Genomic DNA, 15836 nt, shown 5'->3' on the forward strand with positions numbered 1-15836 from the left:
TGGAAGAGTTAGCACATCCCGCGCTGCAGTGTGCTCCCAGCGCTTCATAGCACTGAGTGGTGTGGCAAGTGGGAGCAGGTGTTGCAGAAAATGGCCGCCTCCTGGGGCCACAAAGCAGTCTGGGATATGTAGCCCCTCTTTGGAAAAGTTAGCGCGTCCTGCGCTGCGGTGTGCTCCCAGCGATTTATAGCGTTCGTTGATGTGGCAAATGGGAGCAGGTGTTGCAGAAAATGTCCGCCTCCTGGGGCCACAAAGCAGTCTGGGATATGTAGTGCCCCTTGGAAGAGTTAGCGCATCCCCTTTTGTCTATTGCTAATTACTCCTTCAGTTAGGCTGATAACACCCAGATGCAAAAACCTCACACCTCCTGGTGCATGTGTTGTGGATGCTCTATCATTGAGACTGCTCCAGTGCTACCTTCTATAAGAACCATTACTCTAAATAAAAGCTGTGAATGAAGACCAGTCTAAAAAGAGACTTTAAAAACCCACCCTAAACCGATTCTGCAGTTTGAAGCAGTGGATCCACCTCTCCTGTCGGGAAAAGATGTATATAAAACGGGAGCGAAAGTTACTTCAATTTAGTTCCATTTCCAAGTACATTATGAACTGCGGAGGGAGCTCTCTATAGAGTACTTGAAAGACTGCTGTGAAACTAGGGCTTGTGTCTCCTGGCAGCCAGTGTCTCAGAGGTGAGAGGGCAGTGGTGTAGCTAGAGTGCGCGAGCCCTAGTTCAGGCAGGGAAAGTGCCCCTGTGCTCTTCGTTTGGGTGGTTAATGCAGTCATAACTAGGGATGCGGTGTAACCCCGAATCATTGTTTTGCTTTACTTTCAACTGAGCCAAGATATACACACTGAAAGGAGTCGAAAAGATTCTCTGGAATGCACTTCTTAATCTGAAGAAGACATTTATCATAGCTTTTTGCAAGGTTCGTGAAGGAAAGTTTGAATAGTAAAAAGTGTACTTCCAAAATGTGCAACAATAACGTGATAATAAGTCTTCAATCTATAAACAGCAAATATATACATGCAAGGATAGAAACACTTATATATTGACATATAGATATAAATTCATATGCAAAGCAAATAATTAATAAAACTTAATCACCGTAGGGCCTGCCAAACGCTTCATCTTTCTCATGCCAGCAAGAAGACGACTCCGTTCAACTGCGAGAAAGAGATCCTCACCCTCATGGGAAAATGTCAGGCATTTGACGTCCAATCCTGACCTAGGTCTTGGAATTCTTCACTACTGAGCAGAGCCATCTTTTTCTATCTTAAACAATCACAAGAGAACTTTCTAGAAAGCCCTCCCTCTCAGATGGAAATATAAAAAATGCTGGCTTGTTTAGGTAAACCTTGACAGGAATGTGTCAGGAGCTGGCCATCGTTCCAAGACACTCCTTTCAAGGTCAAATTGTTCTCTTGCCTATGAAAAACACTAGCTTGTTACGGCCTTATCATACTAACTGCTCACCTCCTACTTGTCGTGTACCAGCCCTGGCTCTTCTGTGAGAAGAAAAACACGTAGAAGTAGAAAAACACAATGCATAACATATTTGCACAGAAAAATACTTTAATGTCGAGGCAAAGCTAAGCTGAACGCAAAATGGAGTCTAGACTGAATACAAAATGGAGTCTGTAACCAGTGACCACTAAAGTGACAATGGGCAGCTAAGCCAGGTGCAAAGCATTGTGTCACGACATCAGTGGTCAATACTCAAATAACATTACAGTCATGCTGCCATTGCTTCTGCTGCACATCTGATAGCTATGCCCCTGGACACAGACAGTTCAAGTCGGAGACTAGATATGACTTCCTGACACAGAAACAGATGAGGAAATTAGCATACCAGAGGGCCTTTTCTACTACATTGCAAATAACGAGTAAAGCAAAGCACACAATGCACCTTAGAACGCTGTCTATTGCAGCAGTTTCTAGCTTCTGAATAATGGTTTTATCATTACATGCTGCAATTTTAGCGTTTCTAAAAACTCTTATGTGACTGAAAGGTGACAGGTTGGGGCTATACCCAAAAGCAAGCCTGCTTTTTCCTATATGTAGGTTAACTTTCCACATGTTCACCATCTCTTCTCATCTGCGCTCCCACTCTGGTACTGTCCCCTTCAGCAGATGTACACTTTAGTACATCCATCTCTTATAATCTACACATCTTTATTTCCATTCTTTTGTCTCTCCCCACCTCTTTTGCTTTTCTGTCTTTCTCATTTCTCCCTCCTACTTATTTTTCACTTCTTCTGACGTTCTCTTTCTTTTCTCTTTTTCTCATTCTCTTCCCATTTCTCCCACAACAAAATAAATAGGCGAACCACTAAAGAGAGACACCAAAGAGTTTCCCTGGAGAGTTTCTCCTGCAATTAAATAGCGCACAAGCTTTTATTTTACTTACATTTGCAGAAACAAATCTTCATTAAGTTCTCACTGTGGATATGGGTCTACTAAAGATCACTATAGGTGCAATGTAAGGCCAGACAAGAAAAGAACAGGTTCTTGAGTGGTTGGAAAAAGATGGGAGAGCGGCCTTTGCCTTGGTCAATAAACTCCCAACCTTAAAATATGTGGATATTTTACTTTTTTACTTTCCTTTTCAACCTGTCGTATAGGTATCCAACACTGGTCCAGTAGGCCCAGATTTTTAAGGTTACTCATATAGAAAATATACAAACAACTGACATAATTAAAACTGTTTTGCAATGCTAGTCTTTACAATGAAAACCGAACCTCGATTTAGGCATCCTGATCTAGGCTGGAAACATCCGAGCTGTGTAACACTTCATACCAGCAAAGCTGGGCTTTAAAATGGTAACATAGCTCAGTAAATCAGGGTGTCTGCTGTAACACTCCATGTGTAGATGCCCAGAACAGCAAAAGTAGTGGCCATTTCTTTCTATCCAGTCTCCCTTCTCACTCCCCCTTTTTCCCAAAAGTAAACAGAAAGGCACCAGGCACTAATAAAGAAATTAAAAGGAAAACAAATAAAAAAAAAAAGTTTGGAACTCTAGGCTTTTAAAATATCTTCCACTGGTGTAGGGCAGACTGGACCCCTAACTCCTCTAGGTCCTTGTGCATTCCACTAGAAGCATCACTGGTAGCTACGATCCTTTGAGAGGGCATCACTTGAAGTCTTACATTTCTATTGAACAGCTGCCTACACTTTCTAGAAGCATGTCTACTGAAGAAGGGGAATGAGTCTGCCTTGCCCAAAAAGATGAGAAGACTGCCCAAGAGGAGTGTGGCCCAATGCTTCCCAGGTGACTAAGGGACATCCAGAGAGAGCTGACTGCCTGAGAGTGAGCTTGGAGTAACCTACACTGCAGAGCATCTCCTTGGCCTCTCACTACCAATTACAGGTGGGAACTGCTTTAGGTTACTGTACCAATGACCTGTCAGGGTTGCATCTGCTGTGCTCATTTCTTTGGCACCATCAGTGCTACATCTGCCATGGACCATCGCTTTTGCCTTTTTGGGACTGCAACTGCTTTTGGCACTGTTGGGACACCATTTGCATTGAGCAATATTTTCATCTGATCGAGGTTGTAGAGGCCACCAGCTTGGTCACCTCCTGTGAGCTTTGTATCAACCCGATCAGGGCTGCAGCACCCTACAACGAACTCGTGGGCCCTGCATCATACACACTCCTCACAAAAGCACCAGCAGCAGAGACCACACCTGCACCCAGGTCAATTGGCTGCAGGACTAAGCTGGGTGAGCTCACCAGTGAAGGCACTGCCCACACTTGTATTACCAATCACCGTGAAATGTCTTTGCTAATCGAGGTCTCTTACGTAGAGGAATGTGGAGGGAGCCAATCAAAAGGTGCAGAAAAAGACTATTTCCTATCCACTGCACAGCACAGTTGTAAGAACTGAGAGAAATTGTGAACTGAGTGCACATTTGATTTGTGAGGTAAACTAAAGGCCACACCTGAGCCTTATTCATGCATTTATCACACATCAAGAGACGAGAAAATATCGTGCCCAGGGTCACTACCATGTATACTCAATTGTGTGATTAAAAGTCAATTTTTTTTCTTAAGACAACCACTGTCTGCAGCTATTCTAGTTCAACTTACTTTTCCTTTTTCATCATGACTGTCTCTTCTTTTCCTTCTTCCTTCTTGTCCCAAACCCTCATGGTTCATATTATGTGATCTCATTGTCTTTTCCTGTTCTTTTGCTATATAAGGACTTCAGTGTGGTTGGAGGGTGCATTGCAACAAAGTTGTGTTCCTTCTCTTGTTTCCTTGCTCCGTCCACTTGCTCATTCTTACTTTGTTCCAGACAAATTATACTTTTGGATCCTGATTCTTGGAATTCTTCAATCCTTTGAAGTCTTTGTCCAGAAAGAAGGTTTTTCACACCTTGACTATTACCTCTTCAGTGGCTGACAGCTTCTCAGGTTCTGGCCTACTACATATTCCTGTGTTTGGTGTAATCGTGGCTTCAGGAAATGGTCAGCCTTACTTCGAGTAGTGGAAGGCCTGGATATGGATTGCTGGTAAGCGTGCTGTCTAAACAGGTTGTGACACCAAATGTATCTGTCTGTATCTAATGTGGATCCTGGCGACTGTTATTCAGCAACAAACACTGGCTCTAGCCCAGTTAAGGACAAAGAATGCTGCCTTTTCTCAAGCAATCCACACCAGGTCTTGTGCCCTTCCTGTCATACGTTCTTCAGCTCCTAAGTATTCCGGTGATCCTTCATAGTAAAAGGAATTTTTGGACAGCTTGGTAGTTTATTTTGCATTTCGACCTGGTCTTTTCTTCTGATAGATCCAAGGTGGGGTATGTGATTGGTTCCCCGACTGATGCAGCTGTGGCCTGAGCAACTCCTCTGGTTGTTTTTGAAGGCCCTGGCCTGACAAATTGTGCCTTTTTTTTGCAAGCTTCAAAAATATGGCTAAGAAACCTTATGGAGAAGCTTTTGCCGAAGATGCCTTGTGTGAAATCTCAGGGAAATTCATCTGTCAAGTAGAGGCTGAGAAAAAAAAGGGGGTTCCCGAAAAGCGGGGTCCCAAAACTCAAATTCCCTTGCATTTTCCATAGACTTCTTTAAGACTGGTGCTTTTTGGTCGTGTCGGGTAATCGCCCGGAGTCCTTCCTTTGTGTTGCTGCCTTTGCCAGTGGAGGCACACAGAGTGCGTGTTTGAGAGAGCGGGGGCCTTCCGTGAACGGGCCTCAAACCAGCCTCCAACCAGCTGTTTGCCCGGACTCCCTGGATTCCGGGAGACTCACGGGGGGAACCCGCCACCACTGCTGCAATCAGCAGCCGCTGTAGCCGAAAATCAGCAGCTCGCAACCGTAGCCACAGTCAGCAGCCCGTTGCTCAGGACAAGGTGAGCAGCAGTAGTAGTGGCGGTTTGTGGCTTTTGGGGTGGATTTGCGGAGGAGCTGTCCAAGCCCAAAGCCTCTGAACCTCTTGTACTTCTCTCGCACTTCTCTCGCACTTCTCCTTGGGGCCAGGGGGGGTCCATCACTGACTGCCTGTGACCCATAGCCCGCTGCTTGGTTTTGGGCGGTTCCAGGATAACGGCAGTGGCTGCGGCTATGTGTGGCTGTATGAGTACAGAGGCGGCAGTACACTCCTGTGGCTAGAAGTAGTCTGAAACTACAGGTGTCGGCAGAGAGTTGAAGGAGGTGAGCGCAAAAAGGATGGTGGTATTGTGCAGTTTTTTGGGGGCTTAGAGGAAGTAGACTGCCCTTCAGTCATACCTGCTTCTCACCTCTACTGTCGCATGCTCGTGCCCCTCAACTGTTGAGGTGTGGCGGCACGTTTACAACCCGGTGAACAGACAAAATAACTGAGGATTGGGGAGAGAAGACCCACAACAATAAATACTTCCGGACAGAGAAGATGCGTTCGGGAAAAGAAAGGGCACCTCACCCGCTAATAAAGAGAAAAAAGAGGAAAACAAATCTCCTTCCTTGTCTCCAGCTACGAACCGGAAGCATCAATCTTTATTCTCTCCAATTTCACCCATTTTTCAAATGTTTGGGAAATCTGTAAAAATTCCCCCAAAATGTGACTTCTTGAAGGCCCCTTGGAAGCAATATTCTCAAAACCTAAAGGCTCATTGGCTCTTCCTCATCCAATTTCCCCTATAAAAAGTGACAGTATTCTGGTACATGATCTGGAGGAAATGACTAGGCTCAAGGGGGTGAAAAAAAACTGTCTAAGGTAATACCATAGAACTAACGGAGGATAAAAAAAAACACCTGGGGCTCTATAAGTGACTTAGAATTACTGACCTTAAGATCTTCATCACGATCCCCAGTCAACTCCATTCGTCCATCATTGGAGACTCAAATGACCCCCTTGAAAAAAGATTTTCATCTCCCCCTGGAGGTAAATGTAATTGTTAAGAGTGTAATGAATTCCGCAAGGGTATCTGCACAAGGGCCTCAGGAGGTAAGACAGATAAAGGATTAAAAAAAACTCTAAAAAGCATTCATATCCTGGACAACACAGCCAATATGAGTCCACTTAAATTTAGCCCGCAATCTCAAAGTCACACAGACTTGTGTCACAAAGTGCATGTCCAACAAAGTCCTGTTATAATAGATACTCGGGTCAACTTACAAGAATTGCAGGCCTATGCTTCAGACATACACGTGGACATGGCTGCTGTTATCTACAGTTCTTCAAATGTTTCTGATTCATCCAAGGTACAAACACCCGATTACATAGGTAAGGAGGATATACATGAGAATCCACCTTTAATGCGAAACCCTCTTACCAAATCAGATAAAAATGCTGTGTGGGACATTTTCTTTAAGACCTTGCAATTAACTCTTGTTGCCTTATCCTACCAGTCCATCAAAATGGACGTGAAGGTGGATTTTCTTAATGTTATGGCAAAGTCAGTTTCAGGGATTGACCAGAAGCTGGCCTACTTAAATGCTTTGATTAAGCTAGCCCAGCATTTTGCGAGACAACAAAATTGGACTGTACGTGTGCTCCTATGGTAAACAAGCTTGCCTCACTCCCTGAGGTACTACCTACATTAATGGATGATTTTAGGGCAAATCTTAACCTGGATAAAGGGGGAGAGGGGGACAGTAGCCCTCTCATACCCCAACAACGGGAGGAGATTAGCTTGAACAGTAGTAGGGGTAATAAAGATTCTGACTGTTTTGAGAGAATGCCTGATAAGAAATAAGATTGTTTTGAAGAGGTTGGGTGCAGTCAGGGGGAAAACTCCAGTCCGTGTGTTGTTTGTGCTGAGCCACTAGAGATGGGCCAATATCCTAACTCTGCTGTACCAATTGAAAAAAATCTCCTCCCCATCTCAGCAATTGGAGGTCTATTCTATACAATTTGAGAAGCCGGTTACCAAAACAAAAAAAACAAAAACAGAAAGCAAGGAAAAAAGAAGGGGTGTTCTTACGGCTCCCTCTAATATAAGGATGAGTACCTCCAATTCCCCTGTGATAAGAAAAGTGAACAGAAAGGATTGCAACTTAATTATAAATAAAAAGAGTTGTCCATCCGTTAATAAGCTGTTCCCATTATTTAATACTCATAAAGTGGGACAAACTCACCAAGATCGTTGGGACCTGAACGAGTCCTCTCAAAATCTTGGGAAATCGAAAAGCAAGGAACAACAAGTCCCTTCCAAATTAGAGAGAAGAAGACAAGTAATAATGGAACTACCTAATATTAAATCACAGCAAAGGGGGGGCGAAAGTTAAAGTGATTCCTGAATCAGAGGTGGACAAAGAGATAATTGTAGTCGAGGGTAAAGACACCATAATAAATAAGAAACAATTTGGGAATGTTCGAGGCCAAGGGGACTATATATAGCTAAGTCCCCAGAGAAAAAAGGAAGTTGCCCTGCCACCAAACAGTGGGAAGTTGTTAGACCAGGGGTACAGGAAAAGGAGGAATGTCCTGGCCTACCATCAGAGGCCAAACTCTTAAACAGATCAGATGAGAGGATTAATTTAATCAACCAGGGATGGCCTGATACGGACTTTGCTACCCAGTCCCTGATAATGAAACAGAAAGGGCTTGTCCCGGAGGTGGATCAGGATGAAATTACTGGGGGCTCTAATTATAGCTCCCTCGTAGGCTGTAAACAATTAATCCTTGCATCACAATACCAGACTAGGGGCCCACGTGATATATTAAACCATGGAAATATACTAAAACTTTTGCAAGCAATTCCTGCTCTTGAGGATATTCAGTCCACAGATATAATCGCTATAGAATTTTTGCCAGTGGCTAAGACAGAAGAAGCTTGCACCCAGGTGCAACCTGGTAACCTGGTCGACATCTCAAATCGTCAATGGGGTGCTAGAAGACAAAATGACATTTTTAAATTTGGGAATTAGGCCACTAATACCACAACAGATAGGTTATCCTGACCCCTTCGAAACCTAAAATATTTCACCAACATTAAATATATTGAAAGGCCCAAACCAGCCTTTCTCAGTCCTTAGAACCACAATTGGGAACTTAAGCACAACTGATCATCATCACATAAAACACAATGTAGACAACATATATCATTCTGAGCAGTTAAATCTAGGGTAGTTATCAGTGGCGCTTCATAAAGGGAGTTGTCAGTGACCTTTATACAGTCTGACTTTATCTGGGCCGCCAAGAGTTTATGATAAACCGCTTAAAATCTGCTCCTGGAATATCAATGAGATTAGTTCGAACAACCGACAAAAAGACTTGACAAGTCTTCTAAATAAATTTCAAATTGTATTTTTACAGGAGACTTGGGCAACAAAGCCCTTTTCAATTGATGGGTAAATGGGCTTTTTTTCTCCTGCACTAAGGGAAAAAAAGCTTGGACATCCATAAGGGGGCCTAGCAATTTGTATTGCAGTAGGATTGAATGTAATATGTACCCAGGAAAATTAGGATAAGGAAGAATTCTTGGTAGTAAAGGTGCAAGACTGGCTTGAAGTGCATAGGAGCCCACTTGAGTTAATCAATGTTTACAATCATCCAGATGCCCACTCTAGGAAACTTGCAACCTCCAAATTGATAGAAACAATACTAACTAATCATCAAGACCCTGCTGCCCCGGAGTTCTTAGTAGCGGGAGACTTTAACATGAAATTTTTATATCCCTTTGAACGGGAGGCAAAGATTATTCACCAGGATCATATGTGGGCAGTTCCACAACAATCCTCTGGGTCTGTAGGCTTAGATAAATCTGATATCAAGGCAATCTCCTTTGTCAAAAATCTGGACGCCCTTGGACTCTGACTCCTAAATGGGAGATTTCCACAAGATACCCCACCAGTAGTCACCTGTTAAGTCTCAGGAACCCACACTACAATTGATTATACTGCGGTTTCTTTGCCTTTACTTACTTTAATAACCAAGTATTACATTATAAAGACAGATAAGAGTGACCATGGTCAACAGTATATGGAGACTGATTACTGCTTTCCTACTTTTAAACCTGCTAATACTCTCCCAGGAGATGTTACCACTACAAATTATAAGAAACTTCAGTGGTGTGAAAACTCAATGGAAGCTATTGGTGAACTTTCAGCTGCGCTATATAATCAATGCAGGAATGATTTGTCAAATGGCCTAATAACCTTATGGTCAACCTTCTTGGTTAGGTTCACAGCTAGGTTTTTTATTGACAGGCCACAAAAGACGTATCAGGGTAATGGGTGGGAAAATGAAAAAAAGAACATTAAAATCTCAGCCTCTATTACCATTTTACGAAAAAAACGGAACACACTTTTACGGCGAGCCAAGAAGAACCTAACAAATTGAAGTATAAAACATCAACACTATCTACCGGAAACAAAACTGGGACCGTAAGAGACAGAAAAGACACGATTTGTGGGCTAAGGCATTATTTTTAAGTAAAAAAAAAAATGCGCAGGGATTCTGGAAAATGGTTAGTAAAGCTTCTATGATCCTAACTAGCTCCAGTATTTCAGAATCAACCTGGTTCGATTTTTTTTTTATTTTTATTTATTTTTTAACACAACATTTCAATGGATTTAATATTTAAAAAAAGGGATCCAGCTATTTTGGGAGGGATGATGAGTGAGTTGTGCTCAGGGGAGGGTACCAGTACACCTCCAGTCATCCTAAAGGGTGCAGTTAAATTATCCTTTTCGGTGGCGAAGATTACAAGACTAATAAAAACCAGCAGGCTAGTAGGGGCCCCAGGTCAAAACAGGATCCCAAATGCATTATTTAAATCAAACCCAGCATTTATGGTAGTTTAGTCTTGACTTTTAATTATTCTTCAGGATTGGAAAGTACTCCAAGCTCTTGGAGGGGCGCAATAATCCATACAAAATTTAAGGGAGGGAATCAACTCCACCCAGAGAACTATCATTTAATTACCTTAACGGATTCAGAGGCCAAATATTATGCTGGTGCATTACTGGATCACCTTCGTAGTTGGGTGATTGAGAACAATATTATTCCTGCCAAGAACAGGCTTTTTAAAGGACCCCGGAACGGCTGTTAATATTTTATCTCTTTCCATCATTACTGACGCAAGCAAAAAAATCGATCTCTGTATTTGTGCTTTGTAGATTTCAAATCTGCCTTTAACCTAGTACAGAGAAATCGGCTATGGGAAAGGCTAGTTGCTTGGGGTATACCTGCCAATTACTAAAAGCCATACAGCTGTTACATACAGATACATGAGTCAGAGTTAAGATAGGGGATGGCTAAATTTTATCAAGAAAAAATGGGACGAAGCAGGGATTGAAACAGGGCTATGTACTAGCCCTGTATCTTTTTTATCTTTTTTAGCCAATTTGACAATTAAGCTTGAAAAGGTGAATGCCCATCCCCCAAAAATTGGTGATATGCCTATTTCAAACCTGCTTTATGCCGACGACGTAATTCTTCTAAGTCAAACTAAAGTAGGATTGCATCAGCTTATTATTAACTTAAACAAATTTGCTGAGCAAAATGGAATGATAGTAAATCAGAATAAAACTAAAGTGATGGAAGTTAGTAAAAGAATGCATAGAATGAGTAAGTGGTATCTTGAAGGGAAAGAATTAGAACAAGTTAAGCTTTACAGATACTTACGTGTATTATTTGATGAGAGGGGATCTTTTTAGCCTCAGAAGCAGGACTTACAGAGAAAAGGAAATACACTATTGCTTACTTTCCACACATTGAAAAGGTCACTTTGCGGCCCTAGTTACCGACCCTTGCTACAAGTAATTGCCGCCAAATTAACGTCAGTTATCAGGTATGGGAGTAAAGCCTTGCAAGGAAGAGATGCCGAAATCCTGAATAGGATAATTAGTAAAGTGTTTAGATCTCTATTCCAACTACCAGGAAACTCCTCCCAGGCTCAAATTAGGCTTGAATTTGGGTATTTAAACCCAAATATAACTAGGAAGGATAGTTACATTAACATTTGGAAGCACTTACAGTTAACAATGAGGAATCAACTTTGTCAGGCACTCTTGAAAGAGATAAGTTTGAACCCCACATCCAAATCCAGGCAGTACTTGGATCATGCCCTGGAGAATCTGACCATGAGGTCAATGGGGGATGAAAGTCTCTCCTATTATGCATTAAAAAAAGCATTATATTGTATAATGAAGAGGAAATCAGTACTCATGGATAAGGATCTTTTAGCTGTAAGATCTCATTCATGGATGATAATAAACAAGTATAAATCCCTAAAATATCAGCCATATTTGGAGGCCAAGTGGTCAAAAGCAGACAGATTTATTTATTAAATATCGATTCAGCCTTATTCCAGGTAGCGCCTACTCAGTCCCCTTGGAACGCACTGATTTAAACCCCAAGTGCAGGCTGTGTGGATGTGGCTTGGAAGACGTCATCCATCTGATTTGTCTGTGTAGTGGTTTATTAAATGAGCGTAGAAACCTATTGAAGGACACTTTTAATCAGAGAGGTATACGATCATACAGGGAAGCAGTGTGATCACCTGTTTTAAATCATCTAATAATATTTTGAATGCCAGACTAACAAAATTCTTGCATTTGACATCTAAGAAATTACCAGATGGCCAGCAGTAACAATATAAAAAGTAGCTATTTAACATGATTCATTTGCACGAATTATGCTGTTCCACTATCATGATTATACGGCTCCACATTATTTTGGGGTCAGGTAGAGGGGCAGACGAAAGACAAGCATCTAGATATTAGGCCAAAAAATATAATTTCTTTGCCCTTTAAAATTTTACTGTTACTGTAATTAATCATTTAATATCAGGGAGCAAAATTCCAGCTAACCTAGATAAATAAGTTCTGCATCTCAACTATGTAAAGCTTCCTTTTTTATGATCAGTCTTGTTGGTCATAAGATGTGGAATTCTATGAGTTGTTTAATATCAGAGGGCAAACTTTAGCTAACCTAGGTAAATAAGTTCTACATCTCAACTACGTAAAGTTTATTTTTAATATTATCAATTTAGATGGACATAAGATGTGAAGTTCGATGAATTGTTGTTAACTATGGTCCTTTGCATAGTGCTTTCGCCTTTTATCCTGATGTACTTTCTTTACGGAAAATGGTTGAGGTTTTAGAAAATGGTATTTACAAACAGAATGGGACAATGCTTAAAAACTATTTTTCTGTATTTTAATGTAATATGATGGGAAGGCAGTGGCTTAACATGTATATGATTAGGGAGTAGACTATCAGTATAGTCAAGTAGAAGTGGTTTTATTTTAAAATGTATAATAGATTGATGACTATGGTCATGTGACAGTTCCTTTATGTACTATATTTTTATCATGAAGGATTTTAGGAGGTAGAAATAGTTGGTATTTATTAGTATGACATTAATTATGTATTTTTGCACGGTGTATTGGTTTTAATTTCCTATGCACTTAATAAACTTGACTGGCTACAGCAAAAACTGCTGAACAGAATTACTCCAAATTCGACAGGAAGCTTGATCTTGGTCTGCAGAATGTGCTTTTTGTGATTTAGTGTAAATCCATTCAATAGTTTTTTAGAAATTAAGGTTGAAAAATAATTGTATATCTGGGCAGTTGGCACCGCAAGAGTCTCGAGAGCCTCTCACTGGAGCGGCAGTTTAAAAATAGAACATTCTGATTGGCCCAGTGAGTTTCTTTTTCCCCTTGGGCCATCTCTTTTCCTCTGAAGTCACAGCCCTGTGGGAGTGAGTGCTCTAATTGGCTGGTAGCAACGTGAGAAAAATGTTGCTGACAGCCATTACAGGATTTGGGGACTTGGTCCCCTGACCTGGAAAAAAATAGTGTAAGGGGGGCAGGGTAGGGATCCCCTGATCCCCTAGGCCCCTTGGAGGGAGGTCCAGAGAGACACCCTGTGGGGCCAAATAAAGAACAAAAATCTGCATACAATGCTGCAGTCCTGCGAGAATGTTGCAGGTTTGGGGGAAAAAACAAAATGGCTAAACCGCATTCAATAATTATAAGCCCAAGGGAGCCCATGCCTGGGGTTATATTCACAAATAGGAGGGGGCTGCGTGGCCCTTCTCTCTGAGCCTCCAGATGGCTAATGGAGCCCACTTGCAGGGCTGAAATGTGTTTATATGGGGAGGGTGACTGTGCAGTCCCCCCTCCTTGAGATGTCCCAGGGAGCCCACCCCGGGTCTGAAGATACTTTAAATGGGAAAGGGGGCTGTGTGGCCTGCCTCCCCAAACCTCAAAAGGCACCAGGGAGCCCACTCTTGGGCTGAAATGCAAAGAAAATGGGGAGGGGGCGCAAGGCCCCCCTCCTGGAGCAATAAAATGCCCCGGGGAGGCCACACCCTGGGTCGATTATTTTAAGGGAGGAGGACTGCATGACCCCCTTCCATGAGCCATTGATGGTCCTGGGAACCCCACCCTCTGGGGCCAGCTCAGATGCTATGTCCCGGGGAGCACACCCAAGGGACGTAGCGATATCCCTACCCGTCCCAGCATGTAGGGAAACCTGTGTTTGCTTTAGCTTGGCGGGAGCATTCTTTAATTTTCTGCCAAGCAGTTGCAAACACTGCCTGCTTCCAGCAGGCAGGAGCTTTAAAATGCTCCTACGTGCTGAAAGTGGACTTTTGATCTGCTTCCCTGCCCGCTCTGACGCAGGCAGAGAAACAGATCATAATAATGATCCTGTCTGGAGAGAGCAGAATTAGGAACTGCTCCCTGCTGGCAGGAGCAGTGCCGGATCCCACTGTATGTTGGGAGCCAGCTGGAGCCACTGAGGCCTTGGTGTCCTCCCCCCACTGACCCCAACGAGAGTACCGTGGGTGCCCTAGATGGGCACCTACATTTAAGTTAGGGGGATGGAGTCCCCGAGGCTGAAATTGGCCTGGGAATGTAGGGTTGATTGCCCCCCCTCCTTCTAAAGATCAAGCTGGCCCCAGGGGATGGGGGTCCACAGGGCTGATATTGGTCTGGGGGCTGCGTGCTTCCCCCCCCCTAAAAATCACACTGGGCCCAGGGGAAAAGGGGTCCGAGGCCGATAATGGCTCGCCCTCCCTCCCCTTAAAAATATATACGGCACTTGGAGATAGTGTTCCTAGTACCTAAAGAGACTCGAAGGGTGACGTGTGGCCCTCTCTCCTTTTTTAGATAAATGTGCAGCCCTGGGGTTCTTTATAAAAAAGTATAAATACGGGCCTAAATGGCTAACACAAGAAAATGCCAACTTTCTAAAAGTGTTATTTTCAGAATTCCAATTTGAAATTTGACTTCACTAAAAGTTAGGATTTTAAATTGTGGTTCCAGAGACACCAAAAATGAACTATTGATCTCTTTTCATTTGGAAATTACACTTATGAAATATAATAATGCAACTCCAATGTTATTCTATGGGAGAGATAGGCCGTGGAGTAGCAAAAAACACATTTGAGAGTTTTTCACTACCAGGACTTGTAAAATGTAAAAGTACATGTCCTACTTTTTAAATACATGGCACCCTGCCCTGTGGGCTGTCCAGGGCCTACCCTAAAGGTTACTTATATGTATTAAAAAGGAAGCTTTTGTCCTGGTGAAAGGTTTACTTTGTCAGGTCAAAATGGCAGTTTAAAAGTGCACACACAGATTTCCCAATGGATGGCCAGAGACATGTTTAAAGTGCTACTTACGTGGGTGGCACAACCAGTGCTGCAGGCCTACTAGTAGTATTTAATTTACAGGCCCTGGTTACATGTACTACCACTTTATTAGGGTCTTATAAGTAAATTGAATATGCCAGTTGGGGGTAAGCCAAGATTACCATGTTAAGAGGAGAGAGCGTAAGCCCTTTAGCATTGGTAAGCAGGGGTAAAGTGCGTAGAGTACTAATACCAGCAAAAACGACATCATGAAAATTGGAGAAAGAAGACAAAACGTTTAGGGGAAGACCACCCTAAAGCTAAGAAGCCTAACATTAATCAGAAGGAATTTGCCATACAAACTTCAAATCTGGGATAACGCATATGCCAAACATAAACTTTGCCACCGAGGGAGCTATTTTTTTCCCATCGCATCACTTAAGATGAGTTCCACCAAGTCTGAGACTGCGTGCAAAAGTACCAAGATGCTTTAAACTCCAAAGTGCAGCAGCGTGAACTCTAGTAGAAAGTGTTCAATCAGGGATGCCTTGGACTATGTGTTACTGCTGTTTTTAAGGCTTTTATGAGGTTCTGGGGATAGTCGGAGAATATGAGGAGGTTCTTTTGGCACAATTGATGTATTGAATGTCCTTATCCTTAAAATCATATGTTTGGTTTAACCTTAAATTTAACAGTAGTATTGTTTGAAAATAGCACAGCTCTTTGGTTGGTAAACAGATATTTCATGTTAGTCATAAATGGGCTGTAGCCTCCGAAATAACAGAATGGCCCGGTCTGAGGATGGCCAGTAGTGGTCCTT

General features: G+C 42.5%; 1 protein-coding gene across 1 annotated transcript in view; it reads left to right on the forward strand.

Moving 5' to 3' along the window:
- The window catches only part of ABCB8 (ATP binding cassette subfamily B member 8), a 397400-nt gene that overhangs the window by 330571 nt on the left and 50993 nt on the right, over positions 1–15836 (forward strand). The gene's annotated exons all lie outside the window — the stretch shown is intronic.

This window comes from Pleurodeles waltl, chromosome 10 (assembly GCF_031143425.1).
Source record: "Pleurodeles waltl isolate 20211129_DDA chromosome 10, aPleWal1.hap1.20221129, whole genome shotgun sequence".
In the NCBI taxonomy this organism is placed as follows: domain Eukaryota; kingdom Metazoa; phylum Chordata; class Amphibia; order Caudata; family Salamandridae; genus Pleurodeles; species Pleurodeles waltl.